Source organism: Populus nigra, chromosome 3 (genome assembly GCF_951802175.1).
Source record: "Populus nigra chromosome 3, ddPopNigr1.1, whole genome shotgun sequence".
In the NCBI taxonomy this organism is placed as follows: Eukaryota; Viridiplantae; Streptophyta; class Magnoliopsida; order Malpighiales; family Salicaceae; genus Populus; species Populus nigra.
The window spans coordinates 12,405,241-12,423,469 of NC_084854.1; the positions used below are offsets into that span (position 1 = coordinate 12,405,241).

The 18,229-nt window shown below is 34.2% G+C and overlaps 1 pseudogene; it reads right to left on the reverse strand.

The window, feature by feature from the left end:
* Positions 1-7,815: 7,815 nt before the first annotated feature.
* On the reverse strand, positions 7,816-11,829 carry LOC133690016 (uncharacterized; annotated as a pseudogene).
* Positions 11,830-18,229: the final 6,400 nt, after the last annotated feature.

Sequence of the window (18,229 nt, forward strand, 5' to 3'; positions counted from 1 at the left end):
TATTTAATTTACAAGCTAGGTTTATCAAATGGGAGGTAGTGCTGCTATTTCACTGTCTTTACTATGTTTGGGCCCTGAAAGAAAAGTCAAATGCTATAATGGATATTTTGTCAATGGATATGTCTTTCATACTAAAGAATACGGGCATGGAAGAAAGACATACAACAGCGGTGTTTGTATTAAGGGATCGACTTCTAGTGAGTTTGAAGTTGACTACTACGGTAGATTGGAAGAGGTCATCGAATTGCAATATCATAGCGAGCAAAATAGAGTGTTTTTATTCAAATGCTATTGGTATGACACAACTGACAGAGGAATCAGAGTAGATCCTCACTATGGTCTCGTTGAAATCAATTCAAAAGCTAGACACCGCAACGTAAACGACGTCTTTGTTTTCGCAAAGCAATGCCAACAAGTTTATTACACATACACCCCTTCCTTTAGAAAGGACCGATCAAGAGTTGATTGGTTATCCGTTTTAAAAACAAAACCCAAGGGTCGTGTCGAGGTTATTCAGGATGAGAACGATGACACAAGTGTGATAGATGAAGTCTTTCAAGCTAGTGAGTTGGTTGAACCATACCGAGTTGCTCCGTCGATTGACTTAGAAGAAAATTCGAATTTTCGTGTTTTCAACGATAGTCTTGTTGATGTTGACGCAGAGGAGTTGAATGTTGTTCTGAGCTCTACTAGTGGAAAAAAGAATGTTGTTGAAGAAGATTATAACGAAATTGAAGAGTGCGATGAAGCTGATGATAACAATTCAATAGAGGACGAAGATGAAAATTCCGACTAACTAAACATGTTATAAAGCCTTATTTTTATAATGTAATAATTTGAAACATGAAATATTTATTCTTCTTTAAGGGTCAGCCTTTGTTATTGTGTTGTGTGTGTTGTAAGATTGCAATTCAAGATTTTTTGAGAGGGTTACATTAAAAAAATAAGAAAAATTTACCTTTTCACCGACGGATTTACCGACGGAATATAAACCGTCAGTATTTCACAGAGAGTTGCAAAACAAATTACAGGATTTTGCCACATTCACCGACGGAATATAAACCGTCGGTATTTCACAGAGAGTTGCAAAACAAATTACGGGATTTTGCCACATTCACCGACGGATTTCCGACGGCATTTCCGACGTCCAATACCGACGGAATCACCGACGGGTTGTCCCATGTCTGACACGTGTCCGTCTGCACGATTACCGACGGACTTTCCGACGTCCAGTACCGACGGCATTACCGACGGATCACGCATGTGTGACACGTGTCCGTCTGCACCCGTACTGACGGAATTTCCGACGGATTTGCCGACGGATCGAAAAGTTTGGCGGGATTTCCAAACTTTTTGGTGCGAATTTCAATTAATTTCCGACGGAATTTCCGACGGAAATTAATTGCACCGACAGCAATTAATTTCCGTCGGAAATATTGCTTTATATACTGCCCATCCCCCCACTTTGTTCATTTTCTCCTCTTCTCCTCTTCTCCCTTTCTCTTCTCCTCTTCTCCTCTTCTCCTCTTCTCCCTTTCTCTTCTCCCTTTCTCTTCTCCTCTTCTCCTCTTCTCCCTTTCTCTTCTCCCTTGCTCTTCTTCTCTCATTTATATTTAGCTTTTAGAAGGATTTTATTGTTTTGGTGGTAGTTTTAAAAGGTATGTATTTTTTTTTCTTTATCTTTTTATTTTTTTTATTTTAATTATGATTATTTTTTTGGTGTTCTTTGTTTTGTATATTGTTTGTAGATAAAATCTTAAATTCAACACATTATTAAGGTAAGCATTTTTTATTCCCAAATTTATTTTGAATTGATATAATGTTTTTTAGTTTTGTGTATTGTTTGTTTTGTGTTTATGTTGTGTGTTGTGTAGTGTTTTTTAGTTTTTTAATTTTATTTATTAATTTTAGTTTTTTAGTTTTGATATTATTGTTTGTATTGCTATAATTGTTATTGTTGAATTTTATGTTAAAAATGTTAATTTATATATATAATTGTTATTGTTGATTTATTTTAAAAATGTTAATTTATATATGTAGAATTGCATTTAATTAGTTTATCTTAATTTAGGATATTATTGTTTGTATTGCTATAATTGTTATTGTTGAATTTATGTTAAAAATATTAATTTATAAATATAATTGTTATTGTTGATTTATTTTAAAAATGTTAATTTATATATATAGAATTGCATTTAATTAGTTTATCTTAATTTAGGATATTATTGTTTGTATTGCTATAATTGTTATTGTTGAATTTATGTTAAAAATGTTAATTTATAAATATAATTGTTATTGTTGATTTATTTTAAAAATGTTAATTTATATATATAGAATTGCATTTAATTAGTTTATCTTAATTTAGGATATTTGTATGACTTAAATCTAATGTTAGTACCAATTTAACAATGAATGTTCATAGTTGTAATTCTATATGATGTTATTGAATAAAATGTTGTGTTGATGATGATGAGTTGGGTTGAGATCCAGGATGATTGGATCGGGATGTGAAATAAAATTGGAAGTGTAATATGATTTTGTCGACAACTTGGGACCCCCCAGTACAGGGGAGACTCTGTCGAATTTTTTTTTTAAATAATCGAAGTTAATTATGTAATTATTCGTATATATTTGTGTAGATGCGTAGAATGAAATCTACAGCACGTCGTCAGAAGACGGTTGCAGCTAGTTCTTCTAGCAGCGAGGAGGACGTATCCTTAGGTGCTGATCACAGCGAGGAATCTACGCCAACTTGTGATGCTGCCTCTTCTAGCGCGGTTTCACAGCGCAGAAGCGGTGTGCCTTCACAGCGGGGTCAATTCACCCGCAAGTACCAGGCACAATGGAAGGATGACCTCTCAATGTAAGTTTGTTTAGGTTTTAGTTTTTTTTTATATACTTAAAACATAATTTATGAACAACTAATTAATATTAATTACTACTTTTATTTAATTTCAGGTTCACAAACATTGAGGCTGCAAGGACTATAACATTGGCGTTTAAATCGTCGATGGAGATTCCATTGTTTCAATGGAGCCAGGTTTCCAAACATCCTGAGTGGAAACCTAATATCGATGCATGGTTTAAGCGATTTCAGGTCGGTGTTAATTTTTAATAAATAATTTTTATAATTTTATATCTTGTACTATTTTTATTTTATATGAATTATTTATATACACAGAACAAATTTGAGTGGGATAGGGCGGACAACAATGGTGTGAGGAGGGTATGGGAGAATCACACGGCAACTAGGTAACATCGAAAATAATATTTATTTTTGTTTTATAATTTTATGTTTTAAATTCTAATTTGTTACTATGGAAGTAGGTTGCGTGATTTTTGGTATGACACCCAAAAAAAATCAAAAAGACATGCGAGGGATAACGGTCTTGAAGGATGGAATGAGGTGGCGGTTTGGCAGGAATTCAAACCGCCATTCATCTCAGGGGAAATATGGACGGCATATATTGAGCACGTGACCTCAGAGTGGTTCTCACGGCGCTCACAGTCTGGCGCCGACAACCGGAACCGGCAAATTTATGGTTCGGTGACCACGCACACTAGCGGATCCGTCCCATTCAGCGCACATGCAAAGCGGATGGTAAGATTAATTTTAATGAAATATATCATTAATTAATTTGTCGTTCCTTATAATATATTTAACTTTCAACCTATTTTTTCCTTATAGGCTGCGTCTCTTGGACGTGAACCGAGTCCAATGGAGCTGTTTCTAGAGACGCATGTGCGGAGTCAAGACCGCCAAAAGGGGGTGCAGCAGTTCGTGGACAACCGTGCTCAGCACTTCGTTCATTCATTTTATTTTGTAAGTTATTATTTTCTTGAATTGCATCTTGAATTGCATTTGATGATTTTTTTACCGATGGAATTTTCAGGAGACCTATAATAGCCGGTTGAGGGAGAGATATGGGGACAATCCGTCGACCCATCCAGATTTCGATCCAGATTTGTGGATGGAGGCGGGATCGTCTGGTGGACCCGATAAAAATAGGGTCTACGGGCTCTCCAACACTACGGCTGACAACTTGCGGTCGACTCGTAGTGTCTCAACTGTTGGAAGCTCTCCATCAGTATCGAACACCCAGTCTGAGGAGTTCATTGCGTTGAAACAACAATATCAACAACTCTCGACGAATTATGATGAGCTCCGTCAAATAGTCATGGAGATGAGATCAAAGATGGGTGACGATACTTGTGCAGCTTCTTTTTGGCCGTATGGTCCCGGGAACAACCAACCTCCTCCTCCAGCTCCGCCTCCTCCTCCAGCTCCGCCGCTATTCTAGTTTAATTTTGCTTTTTAAACACATTAAATTTGTAATGAATATTATTTAACATTACTTTTACATTATTAATGTTTAATGCATTTCTATTTGTTTATTAAGGTTTTTTACAATTAATAAATTATTTTTTATATATATTTTAAATAACTACCGACGGATATACCGACGGATACTATCCGTCGGTATTTAACAGAGAGTTGCCGAACAATTACCATCCATGCCATCATTACCGACGGCATCACCGACGGATATAATCCGTCGGTATTACACAGAGAGTTGCAACAAAATTACCAGCCATGCCATAATTACCGACAGATTTGCCGTCGGTAATGCCGTCGGTAATTACCCTTGAAATTACCGACGAATTTATTCTGTCGGTAATGTTCCCGCGGGAAACTTTTTTTTTGGCGCGGGCGTATCCGTCTGTAAACCGTCGGTGTTTCCATCGGTAGGTGGTTTTTTTTATTTGCGACAGCATTAGCGACGGAAATGGGATTTACCGACGACCATTTTACCGACGGACGTGGTACGTCGGTGAGTCCGTCGGTATTATTTTCACCGACGGATTTCATTACTGTCACCGACGAAATTGGTCCGTCGGTAAAACTGGATAATGTTGTAGTGATAAATCCAGATTAACCATTTAACAAGCAAAGTATCAAAAGTGAATAAGATAACAAATATAAAGCATGTTAGCATCCAACATTAAAATCCATGTTGAGTTTATATTATACTTATCCTTACACCATTAGTGTAACCTTTTCACCTTGACATAATTAACTTAGCTAGACATAATGAAAGAAAGAAACATAAATAAACAAGATAAGAACATAAGTAAGATAAAAGTTAACAAAGTAAAGGAAAGGAAATGAAAGGCATAAACTTAATATTAATGAAAGCAAAGCATAACCAACACAAAGAGAGAAAGCAAGAGCATGATCTTGATCTCAACACCAAGATGCCTAAATACATGGCAAATGCCTCCTTTTATAGGCCAAAATTTGAAACTATTGATTTGTTGACTAATTGATGAGTGGGTGGCCACATCTTGACTTGGTGACAATTCTTATCTTCTTGTCTGCTAAAAACATCATTGATAACGTCATAATTTGGACAGACTTCAATCCTGAAAGTTCTACGAAATTGTCTCATCTTTCCAGGGTAAACATTTGAGATCATTTGGACTTCTAGAACTCGAGATATGGGCTAAACACTGAACAGTGTCTGGGCTGCAGGACAGATTCGGACTTCTTCTTTGTTGCTATAATTTGGACTTGAAAACGGCCTTGTTAAATCTTGGGCTCCACATGAAAGTTGTAGGCCTATGTCTTATCTTTCCATCCATATAAAATGGAACTAAATCCAAGATCTACAGCTCCAGATATGACCCAATTACCGAACTGTGTTTCAGTTTGGACTGCACCAGCATCTCTTTGGCCATCTTTTTGTCCTTTCAATTTCAGTACTTCAACTCATCAATCAATTCTTTCATTTATGTGATAGGCCTGTATTTAAGATGAACATTTACCATAAATTAAAGGTATCTTATATAATTAGATATGTTATTATAAAACACGCTTTAGTTAAGGAGTTATTGATACTTCAAGTGCAAAATGATGATATAAAACCTTGATAAAAATGCACTTTTAAGTACTAATCACACCCCCCAACCAGCTTATTACTAGGCCCTAGTAATTAAAGCGTTAAAATAGAAAAACAATTTGCAAATTCCACAAAGCAAGGCATTCATCATTCAACTTCCATTAATCTATCCAGATAAACAAACTCTCATTAAATTTATATATCTGCTCAATACCTCTTAAACAAAATATTAATAAACCTTCCTTGTTATGTGCTCAAGGTATGAAACATAGATGATGGGGCTTTTATTGGAAGAAAACAATATTTTGTTCTAATGTTTAAGGTTAACTTCCTTGGGTTGGGATTATTTTATTTTATTTTACTCTTTTTTTTTTAATATCTATACATATAACTTAAAACACAATGCATCTTTAACCCATGTAACGAGCTTTCGGCTAATGACTCCCAGACCAGTTGGTCTTAGGGCATTAGGTGTTGAGACACCCCTACGAGCTTAGTAACTCGGGTTGCAGATACTGATACATAGATAGTGCAATGTTTGATTCCCTTAAGCTTTTCTCCATAACCCATGTAACAAGTTTTGGGCCAATAGCTCCCAAGTCAGTTGACTTTAGGGTATTAGGTGTTAAAACACCCCTTCGGTCTTAATTGCTTAGGTTAGGGAGGCTACGAAATCAAACTTATCTACGTTTTTATTATCATCATTTTCTTCTTCTTCTTCTTCTTCTTTTTTTTGCAAATTATAGACTATCCCTATCCCTTAGTTGTTACCTTTAACAAAAGAACATAAATAATGTAATAATCCAATGTGCAACCCACAATCATATGTTAAAGTGTGTGTGTGAAAATGAAGGTTTAAGAATATTTGTTAAATGAGTATATGAGCAGAACCAAGTGATAACAATGCGAGAGTTTGTAAACCTGAATATTTCAAGAAGTATTCTAATAGGCCTTGTTATGAATATTGCAAATAACCATTAGAAAATGTTTACTAAGATGCGTCTCAAGAGTCATTCCCCCTTACTCTGCCATCCTAGTAATAACAGTTTTGCCAAATGGTTTTTAAAAATAAAAACAGTTAGTTGGTTAGTTTTTTTTTTTAATTACTACTACCCTCTCCCCCCAACCAAAACGAGACATTATCCTCAATGTCCTAAGGTAGAAAGATAGAGTATAGAAGACATCACTTGAAACAACGAACACTGACAAACCTGAAACACACTTAAAAATATAAGAAATAACAGAACAAAATACTATGCTAGAAATAAAACCAATTTATGGCTTTTTACGAAGGCTCAAATCCAATCTAAGCTTTTTACGGCTTTCTGTAGTTGACCAATTTATGCGACTCATGGAAGGATCAATTACAGGGGTGAAAGATTGTAGTTTGTCGATCAATTGTTCAACAGTAGCAGCAGAGATTATGATTTGTCGTGCCGAAGATGTTAGAAATTCCTGTTCCACAGCTGATAATCGGACCTTTGCTTCAATCAGCCAGCGTATATCTTCAGGAATTCCATGATCCATTAACAACTTCAATCTTGCACACCTAGCACGGTAAATTTTTGTAATCGCATTCTGAGGCAGAGCGGGAAAGTACTTTTTCATTTTTTCAAGAATGATGTCCATTTTGAAATGAGAATTGGAGAAGAGATTCAAAGAAGAGAGAAAGAGCAAAAAATTGCACAAATATATACAAATATCAGTTATTATAGGAAACTGAAAGAACCGACTTAAGTCACGGAGTACCGTTATCCGCCTTTTGACCGGGGTGAGAGAAACTAGCAAAATGAAACACAAAACAATGTGAGAAAACGAATCAATCTTTATATACAGGATCACTCAATTCAATCGAGTCATTTTCAACTGAAAAATTATCAAAGTAGACTTTCAAACGATGTCCATTTACCTTGAAAACATTGTCATTCTTTGGATTCTCGATATCACAGGCCCCATATGGATACACATGTTTCATAATGAAAGGACCACTCCATCTTGATCTTAGTTTTCCAGGAAATAAATGGAGTCGAGAATTATAAAGCAAGACTTTTTGACCAACATTGAATGTTTTTCTCAATATTTTCTTGTCATGCAACTCTTTGATTCTTGCTTTATGAATTCTTGAATTTTCATATGCATCATTTCTTATTTCCTCAAGCTCATTTATTTGTAATTTTCGTAGTTGACCAGCATCATCAAGGTTTGAATTAAAAGCTTTAATAGCCCAATAAGCTTTATGTTCAAGTTCCACAGGCAAGTGACAAGGTTTTCCATAGACTAGTATATAAGGTGACATACCTAATGATATTTTATAAGCAGTTCGATAAGCCCAAAGTGCATCATTAAGTCTTAAAGACCAGTCTTTCCTATTAGGGTTCACTGTTTTCTCGAAGATTTGTTTGATCTCCCTATTAGCAAGCTCTACCTGTCCACTAGTCTGAGGATGATAAGGGGTGGCAACTTTGTGAGTGATTCCATATTTCTTCATTAAAGACTCAAATGGCTTGTTGCAGAAATGTGTTCCACCATCACTTATCATGGCTCGAGGGATTCCAAATCGACTCAAAATATTTTCTTTCAAGAATTTTATCACTGTTTTGTGATTATTGTTTCGACTTGGAATTGCTTCTATCCATTTTGAAACATAATCTACTGCGACTAATATGTACACGAAACCAAATGATGAAGGAAATGGACCCATGAAATCTATACCCCAACAGTCAAAGATCTCAATGACAAGAATAGGATTTAAAGGCATCATGTGACGTTTTGAAATAGATCCCAACTTTTGACAATTTTCACAAATCTTACAGAATGCATGTGAGTCCTTGAACATGGTGGGCCAGTAAAATTCGCATTGTAAGATTTTTACAGTTGTCTTTCTTGATGAGAAATGGCCCCCACATGCCTCAGAATGACAAAATTTAATGACACTACTTACCTCATTGTCAGGAATGCATCTTCGAAATATTTGATCAGAACAATATTTGAATAATCAAGGGTCATCCCAATAAAAGTTCTTTACTTCGATCAAGAACTTTCTTTTATCCTGGGTACTCCAATGAGCTGGCAATTGTCCTGAAACAAGAAAATTAACAATATTAGCAAACCAAGGCATCGTAGAGACAGAAAATAAAGATTCATCAGGAAAGTAGTCATCGATTGGTGTGATGTCAGATTTTGAATCTGTTGTCAATCTTGACAAATGATCGGCGACAACATTTTCGGTGCCTTTCTTGTCTTTGATTGTGATGTCAAATTCTTGAAGTAACAAAATCCACCGAACCAATCTAGCCTTAGAAAGAAGATATTTCAATGCTGCATGATCAGTAAAAACAACAACAGGTGAGCCAACAAGATAAGACCTGAATTTTTCACATGCAAATACTACTGCAAGTAATTCTTTTTCAGTGGTGGTGTAATTCATTTGAGCACTATTCAAAGTTTTACTTGCATAGTAAATCACATAGGGTTTCTTATCTTTTCTTTGTCCCAAGACAGCACCCACGACATAGTCACTAGCGTCACATATTATTTCAAAAGGTAATGACCAATTAGGAGGTTGAATGACAGGAGCAGAAGTAAGCAGGTTTTTAAGTTTAACAAAGGCTTCTTCATAATGTTCAGTCCATTCAAAAATATTATCCTTTGTTAGAAGGCTACTCAAGGGCTTAGATATCACACTAAAATCTTTAATGAACCTTCTATAAAAACCAGCATGTCCTAAGAATGATCTAACATCTTTAATAGATTTTGGTGTTGGCAAGTTAGCAATTAACTCGATTTTAGATTTGTCAACCTCAATTCCTTTTGATGAAACAATGTGACCAAATACAATGTCGTCTGTTACCATAAAGTGACATTTTTCCCAATTCAGTACAAGATTCTTCTCTTCACACCTGCTCAAAACCTTTTCTAAGTTAGTCAAACAATCATCAAATGAATCACCAAAAACAGAAAAATCATCCATAAAAATCTCAAGAACACGTTCAACCATATCACTGAATATACTAAGCATGCATCTTTGAAACGTGGCTGGTGCATTACATAATCCGAAAGGCATTCTTCGATATGCAAAAGTACCAAATGGACATGTGAAAGTAGTTTTCTCTTGATCTTCTAATGCAATTTCAATTTGGTTGTAGCCTGAATAGCCATCTAGGAAACAATAAAATTCATGACCTGCAACTCTTTCTAGAATTTGATCCATAAAAGGTAAAGGAAAATGATCTTTTCTAGTCATTGAATTAAGTTTTCTATAATCAATACACATGCGCCAACCAGTAATAGTCCTAGTTGGAATTAACTCATTTTTTTCATTTGTTATCACAGTGACTCCAGACTTCTTAGGTACCACTTGGGTAGGACTTACCCATTTGCTGTCAGAAATAGGATAAATGATTCCATTATCTAGAAGCTTAATGACTTCATTTTTCACTATTTCTTTCATATTAGGATTAAGCCTTCGTTGCATTTCTCTAGAGGGTTTAGCATTTTCCTCCAAATAAATCCTGTGAGTGCAAATCAAAGGACTAATTCCTTTTATGTCAGCTATGGTCCATCCTAATGCATTTTTGTGCATTTTCAGAGTTTGTAATAACTTACCTTCTTGCTGTGCATTAAGTTTGGAAGAGATTATTACCGGAAAAGTTTCATTTTCTCCCAAAAATGAGTATTTGAGATTGAGGGGTAACGGCTTCAGATCAGGTTTTGGTGGTTGAACACTTGAAGGTATTGGCTCAATTGATCGTGGCGGCAATTCCTCAATTTGTGGTCTCCAATTACTTGCCTTTGATTCTTCCTGAAAATAGACCATTTGCAAATCATTAGATTCATCAATCTCAATTTCACTGGAAGTGGTTTGAAATTGATCATGAACTAATTTTTCAGTAAAGTCCACTTCCTGTAAATCATTATCATCTCCAGGTTGCTTGCAAATGTTGAAAATATTCATCTCCAATGTCATGTTTCCAAAAGATAGCTTCATCAGTCCATTCCTACAATTAATCAATTCATTAGAAGTTGCAAGAAATGGGCGCCCTAAAATAACAGAAAATGAATTACATGTTTCAACAGGTTGTGTGTCCAAGATAATAAAATCCACAGGATAAATGAATTTATCAACTTGTACTAACACATCTTCAACTATTCCTCTAGGCACTTTTATAAATCTATCGGCAAGTAAAAGAGTCACAGAAGTTGGTTTTAACTCACCTAGATTGAGACTTTGAAAAACTGAATATGGAAGTAAATTCACACTAGCTCCAAGATCAAGTAAGGCTTTTTCAATTTTATGTTTTCCAATAAAGCAAGAAATTGTAGGACAACCAGGGTCTTTATATTTCAAAGCATTATTGTTCTGAAGAATGGCACTTACTTGTTCGGCTAAAAAGGCTTTCTTTTTCACATTCAGTTTTCTCTTCACAGTGCACAGATCTTTTAAAAATTTAGCATAAGAAGGAACCTGTTTAATAGCATCCAGCAAAGGTATATTGATCCTTACCTGTTTGAAAGTTTCAAAGATTTCAGAGTTGTGATTGACTTTCCTTTGTTTAGTCATGGCATGAGGAAATGGAAGTGCTGGCGGAGAATCAGTCTTTTCTTTGCAATGATCAGATTCAACCCCTTCCTTACCCTCAGAGATTGATTCATCATCATTCTCACAAGGTTCAAGAATGGGTTTTTCAATAACCTTACCATTACGAAGAGTGATGACTGATTTTATGTGATCTATGTGTTGGCTTCCAGAACTACTTGCATTCACATTGTATTGCCCCTTGGGATTTTGTTGTGGTTGAGATGGAAACTTACCTTTCTCTTGGAAACTGAGAGCAGATGTCAATTTTGCAAGAGTATCTTTAAAATCTGTCATGCTTTGAGCAAGTTGAGTGTTAATTGCCTCTTGCTTTTCCATAAATGCATGCAATGTTTCCTCAAGATTTCTTCTAGGAGGTGGAGCATAAGGAGGTGCATATCCATGAGAATTTTAGAAATTATGGTGTGCTTGAAACGGTGGCTGTGAAGTTTGAGCATTATTGTTCTCACTCTTCCAACTGAAATTTGGATGATTTCTCCAACCAGGGTTATATGTTTGCGAATAGGGGTTATGGTTGGGCCTTTGAAAACTGTTTAATGCATGGGCTTGTTCATGGAGACATTCTTTAAAAGAAGGCAAGGTTGGACAGTCATTGGTTGAATGTTCGTTGGTTTCACAGATTTGACATGCAATATCTTGAACAGATTTTAGTTGACCACTCTTTTTTAATTCTAGTGCCTCAACTTTTCTAGCTAAAGATGCAAACTTGGCTTGGAGGTCATGATCATCCCTAAGGTTGTACATACCCCCACTAGATGTATGAGGTTGGGTTTTACTTGGTGCCTCATAAGTTCCTGTAGTGTCCCAATTTTGCGCATTTTCAGCTAGCAAATCTAAGTACTCCATTGCTTCATTAGGGTCTTTATCCTCAAAAGTTTCATTGCACATCAATTCAACCATTTGTCTATCTCTAGGAGTTAACCCTTCATAAAAATGTGAAACTAATCTCCATGTTTCAAAACCATGATGGGGGCAAGTATTAAGCAAGTCTCGATACCTATCCCAACATTGGTAAAATGTTTCTCCTGGTTTTTGAGAAAAAGTAATGATTTGTCTTTTGAAAGAGTTTGTTCTGTGAGATGGAAAAAACTTCTTTAAAAATTGTTGTTGCATTTCATCCCAAGCACGAATGGATCCAAGTCTCAAATTTTGTAGCCATGTTTTAGCTTTATCTTTTAATGAAAAAGGAAAAAGCTTCAATCTAATGGTGTTCATGCTACAATTTGAGTCATTAAACGTGTTGCAAACCTCCTCAATTTCCCTTAAATGCAAGTATGGATTTTCTAAATCTAAGCCATGAAAAGATGGTAAAAATTGAATAATGCCTGTCTTAAAATTAAAATGAGATGCATCAGGAGGAAAAACTATGCATGAGGGTGCACTTGTTCTTGTGGGATTCATGTGGTCTCTAAGAGTTCTAACCCGGATATTCTCATTATTCTCATTATGAAGCGATTGGTTATCTTCTTCAGCTATATTTTCTGAAAATGATGAGGATACCCTACAAAGTCTACCACTTAATGTACGTGACCACACTCTCATGCACGTGTAAGAAGAGAATAAAAAGAAGAAGCAAATAAAAGAAAGAGAAACAAAACAAAAGAAACAAAGTTAGATACAAGAAAAGAGAAAAGAGAAAAGAGAAAATAAAATAAATACTATAATTTGTACAATAATTTACCTCCCCGGCAACGGCGCCAAAACCTTGACACGACCAAAAGATTGATGTCTTTTCCCAAGTGCAGGAGTGTCGAAGTAATAAATAACCCGGCAATATCGGGGTCGAACCACAGGGAGGTTACTTGTATAAATTATAAGCAACAATAATATAACAACAATAGTAACAACAACAACAATAATAATAGTAGTAGTAATACTAGTAATAGTAATAGTAATAGTAATAATAATAATAATACCAATAATACTATTAATAATGATAATAATAAAGATGAAGAAGAAGAAGTTGATGAGAATTTTGAGATGGAAGATTAACGTAAGGATTAAACAATGATAACAACAAATGTCAAGGTTAGAGGATCCACTAATGGTACTTCAAACAAGTATAGTATAAACTCTTATTATTCAATTGGAAACCACACATAAGGAGGTTCCAATCAGATTATAAATTGTTAACATGATTACATTAGCTATCTTATTCGAATAATGCTAATACTTGTAAATGTTTTCAGGCATTCATGATTATAACTTATGTTGACAACAAATCAAGTTCCTTTCATAGCTCAGGTGTCGGTTATACCATACAGTATGGGCTATGAAAGTGCCAAGTATTTTTTGTACCAAGTTTTATACAATATAAATCTAGATTAACCATTTAACAAGCAAAGTATCAAAAGTGAATAAGATAACAAATATAAAGCATGTTAGTATCCAACATTAAAGTCCATGTTGAGTTTATATTATACTTATCCTTACACCATTAGTGTAACCTTTTCACCTTGACATAATTAACTTAGCTAGACATAATGAAAGAAAGAAACATAAATAAACAAGATAAGAACATAAGTAAGATAAAAGTTAACTAAGTAAAGGAAAGGAAATGAAAGGCATAAACTTAATATTAATGAAAGCAAAGCATAACCAACACAAAGAGAGAAAGCAAGAGCATGATCTTGATCTCAACACCAAGATGCCTAAATACATGGCAAATGCCTCCTTTTATAGGCCAAAATTTGAAACTATTGATTTGTTGACTAATTGATGAGTGGGTGGCCACATCTTGACTTGGTGACAATTCTTATCTTCTTGTCTGCCAAAAACGTCATTGATAACATCATAATTTGGACAGACTTCAATCATGAAAGTTCTAGGAAATTGTCTCATCTTTCCAGGGTAAACATTTGAGATTATTTGGACTTCTAGAACTCGAGATATGGGCTGAACACTGAATAGTGTCTGGGCTGCAGGACAGATTCAGACTTCTTCTTTGTTGCTACAATTTGGACTTGAAAACGGCCTTGTTAAATCTTGGGCTCCACATGAAAGTTGTAGGCCTATGTCTTATCTTTCCATCCATATAAAATGGACCTAAATCCAAGATCTACAGCTCCAGATATGACCCAATTACCGAACTGTGTTCCAGTTTGGACTGCACCAGCATCTCTTTGGCCATCTTTTTGTCCTTTCAATTTCAGTACTTCAACTCATCAATCAATTTTTTCATTTATGTGATAGGCCTGCATTTAAGATGAACATTTACCATAAATTAAAGGTATCTTATATAATTAGATATGTTATTATAAAACACGCTTTAGTTAAGGAGTTATTGATACTTCAAGTGCAAAATGATGATATAAAACCTTGATAAAAATGCACTTTTAAGTACTAATCAATTACCCCTAAGACTTTACTCACACCCCTTTCAGAAGCTAGTGTGTCTTCCCTGCTGATCTGTTTCACAAGACCAATTCAAAGTTCTCTTCTATTTTAGTTTTATTTATGTTGAAGGGAGGGAAATGAGGGACGTTGGTTAATGGGCAAAACACAAAAATTTATCAATTGAGGCTAGCTTTAGGATATATGCCACCTATTTGGAAATTGTTTTGTTATAAGCACATGAGTTTCCATGGAGGCATTTTGTTCGTCAAATACTGGGTAAATATTTCAATTTATTTTTATATAATTAGATAAGTCTTCAATATGTGCTTACGTTTCTAATTTTGTTTATTATATCCTTGTATAATACCCAATTCTCCAATATGTCCTTTTATTATTTTTTTCTATCCAAAATGATAAAATTACATTTTTCATTAGTTATATAAAAATATAATAGAAATTTTTCAAAATTGCTCAAAAATATTTTTTAAAAATAAAAAATTTCAAAATTAATCAATCATAATTTTTTAAAAAAATAAAGATTTTATTTTTTTAATAAAAACCAAAATTATATTCTTGTAAATCTCAACGATATTTTTAGAATGAAAAATGTAATTATATCAATTTGGGTAGAAAAATTTAATATAAACAACTCCTTTCCCCCAAAAAACCAAACTAAAAAAACAAGAACAGAAAAAAATGCTCTCAACCAAAAACCCTCCCCTTCCCCCAACCAAGCCCCTTGCAATCTCGATCAAACCTACCTTACCCAATCTCACCTCTCAAACACCTGCAAACACTATTATCAACCTATCTCGAGACATTTCAATTTTTTTATTTCTCGATAATTAAGTGTGAGGAGGTGTAATATTTTTTTATTTTAAAAAGGTGGGCCTTCTTACTGTAAATATATTTGCTATTTTTTAACTTTACTCTTGATTTGATGATACCTAAGAGGAAAGAAAAAAAAATATAAAGTTACTAATGTACTTTGCTATCTTCTCTCCCTGTAACTCTAATATAAATCCCTGCAACCTGTCAAAATAGAAATAAAGATACAAATCGCAAGTGGAATTTTCCTGTGAAAAGATTAAAGCAAGTCACTAATTAATTTATTTTTCATCAAATAAAATAAAATAAGGTGATTGGACATCGATAACTCAAATTTAAAATATATTTTTGATTTGTTTTGAGATGTTTGTTAAGAATTTGATGAGGTTTTTATATAATTCTACTATTTTTGCTCTTTTGTTTCCTCAAATTTGCTAGTTCTACCAATTGTTTTTTGGATTCTTGTTATAGTTATTTTTTTCTAATTAATTAGATATATTTTATTGGATTGTTTTGTTTATGCTTAGATTTTTTTATGTTCTGTTTTTAGCAGAGCCACCAAAATTATCAATTTTTTTTCATAATATATGTTTTGATTTTAAGTTGAACCATGAACCTACATTGATTAGTGAGCAGCATCTTATTAGAATTGACATTGCTCATTTAATTAGAGATCCAAGCAATCGTTCTCAAATTTATAAATACCCGATTAATCAACAAGATGAAATTCGAAGGGCATACATTAATTTGGGGTTATATCAACCTTTGATGTCTTATTGGTTCAAAAGTTATCTGTGGCTTGAATATTTGGAGAAAAATACTGCATTTTGTTTCCCTTGCTATTTATTTTCAAGTAAACCATCTAGAAAGTCAGGATCAGACACATTTACTGTTAAAGAATTTAATTGTTGAAAGAAAGTTAATGATGGGGAAAAGGTCTAAATTCAGCTTGTAGATTTGCTACCAGGTGCTTGAAAATTTTGAAAAATCACTCATGTCATATTGAGAAGGTAGTTAAGAGGCAAACTATTTAAGAAATTCTAAATAATCGATTGTGTATTAAAACTTCAATAGATATTATTCATTGGCTCACATTTCAATCATGTGCTTTTAGAGGGCATGATGAACGTCTAGAATAAAAAAACCGAGGTAATTTTCTTTAAATGATAGAACTTTTAACATCATACAATGAACAAGTAAGTGCTCTTGTTTTGGGTAATGCTCCACAAAATGCTAAATACACCTCACATCAAATTCAAAAAGAAATTTTGCATGTCTTTGCTAGAAATGTACAGTCTTCAATTCGTCATGAGATTGGTGATGCAAGATTTTGTTTAATTGTTGATGAAACTCGAGATGAATCTAGAAGAGAGCAAATGACCCTTGTTATTAGGTTTGTTGATAGAAGTGGATTTATACGAGAATGATTTTTGGATATAATTCATGTCAAAGATACAACTGCTTCAACTCTTGAGGAAGAGATTTTTCCTTTGTTTTATCTCATCACAATCTTGATGTTCAAAATATTAGAGGCCAAGGGTATGATGGTGCTAGTAATATGTGTGGAGAGTGGAATGGTTTGCAAGCTTTATTCATTAATGATTGCCCTTATGCATATTATGTACATTGCTTAGCTCATCAATTACAATTGACTCTTATTGCTACAGCTAGAGAAATATCTGATGCTCACACTTTCTTTCAGAATTTGATTTTTATTATTAACATTGTTAGTGCTTCTTGTATGCATAATGATGAATGACAGGCTTTTCAAGCAGTTACAATTGAACATTTAGTTGATATTGGTGAGATTGAAATGGGTAAAAGAGTTAATCAAATACGTGGTTTGCAACGACCTAAAGATAGCAGATGGAGCTCGCACTTTACATCAATTTGCAGTTTGATAAAAATGTACGAGGTAACTTGCTTGGTTCTTGAAAACTTCGCTTTAGATGGATCTACTTATTCTCAACGTGGTGATGCGGCGTTTTCATAAAGTTGCTAATGTCATTTGATTTTTCGTTCATCTTACATGTAATGAAGAGTATTATGGGAATTACTGATATACTTTGTTAAGCCCTGCAACAAAAATCTCAAGACATTTTAAATGTTATGCATTTGGTGACTACCACAAAGACTTTAATTCAGAAGTTAAGAGAAGATGGTTGGGAAATTCTTTTAGAAGAAGTGACATCATTTTGTAAGCATTAAGACATTGAAGTTCCTGATATGGATGCTTATTTTTCTAGTCTGGGACGATCTCGCCGTAAAAAAAATCAGTAATAGTTGAACATCACTACCGAGTTGATATATTTACAGCTATCATTGATCAACAATTGCAAGAGCTAAAAAATAGATTCAATGAGCAGGCGATCGAGCTTCTTAAATTGAGCACAACTTTAGATCTTAGAAATAGCTATAAATTATTCATTGTTTAAGATATATGCTTACTTGTTGACAAGTTCTATCCTGAAGATTTTTCTGACCAAGAAAAAATTCATTTGAGATTTCAGTTGCAACATTATGAGCTTGATGTACCCAATCATCTAAAGTTAAAGAATATGTCATCAAT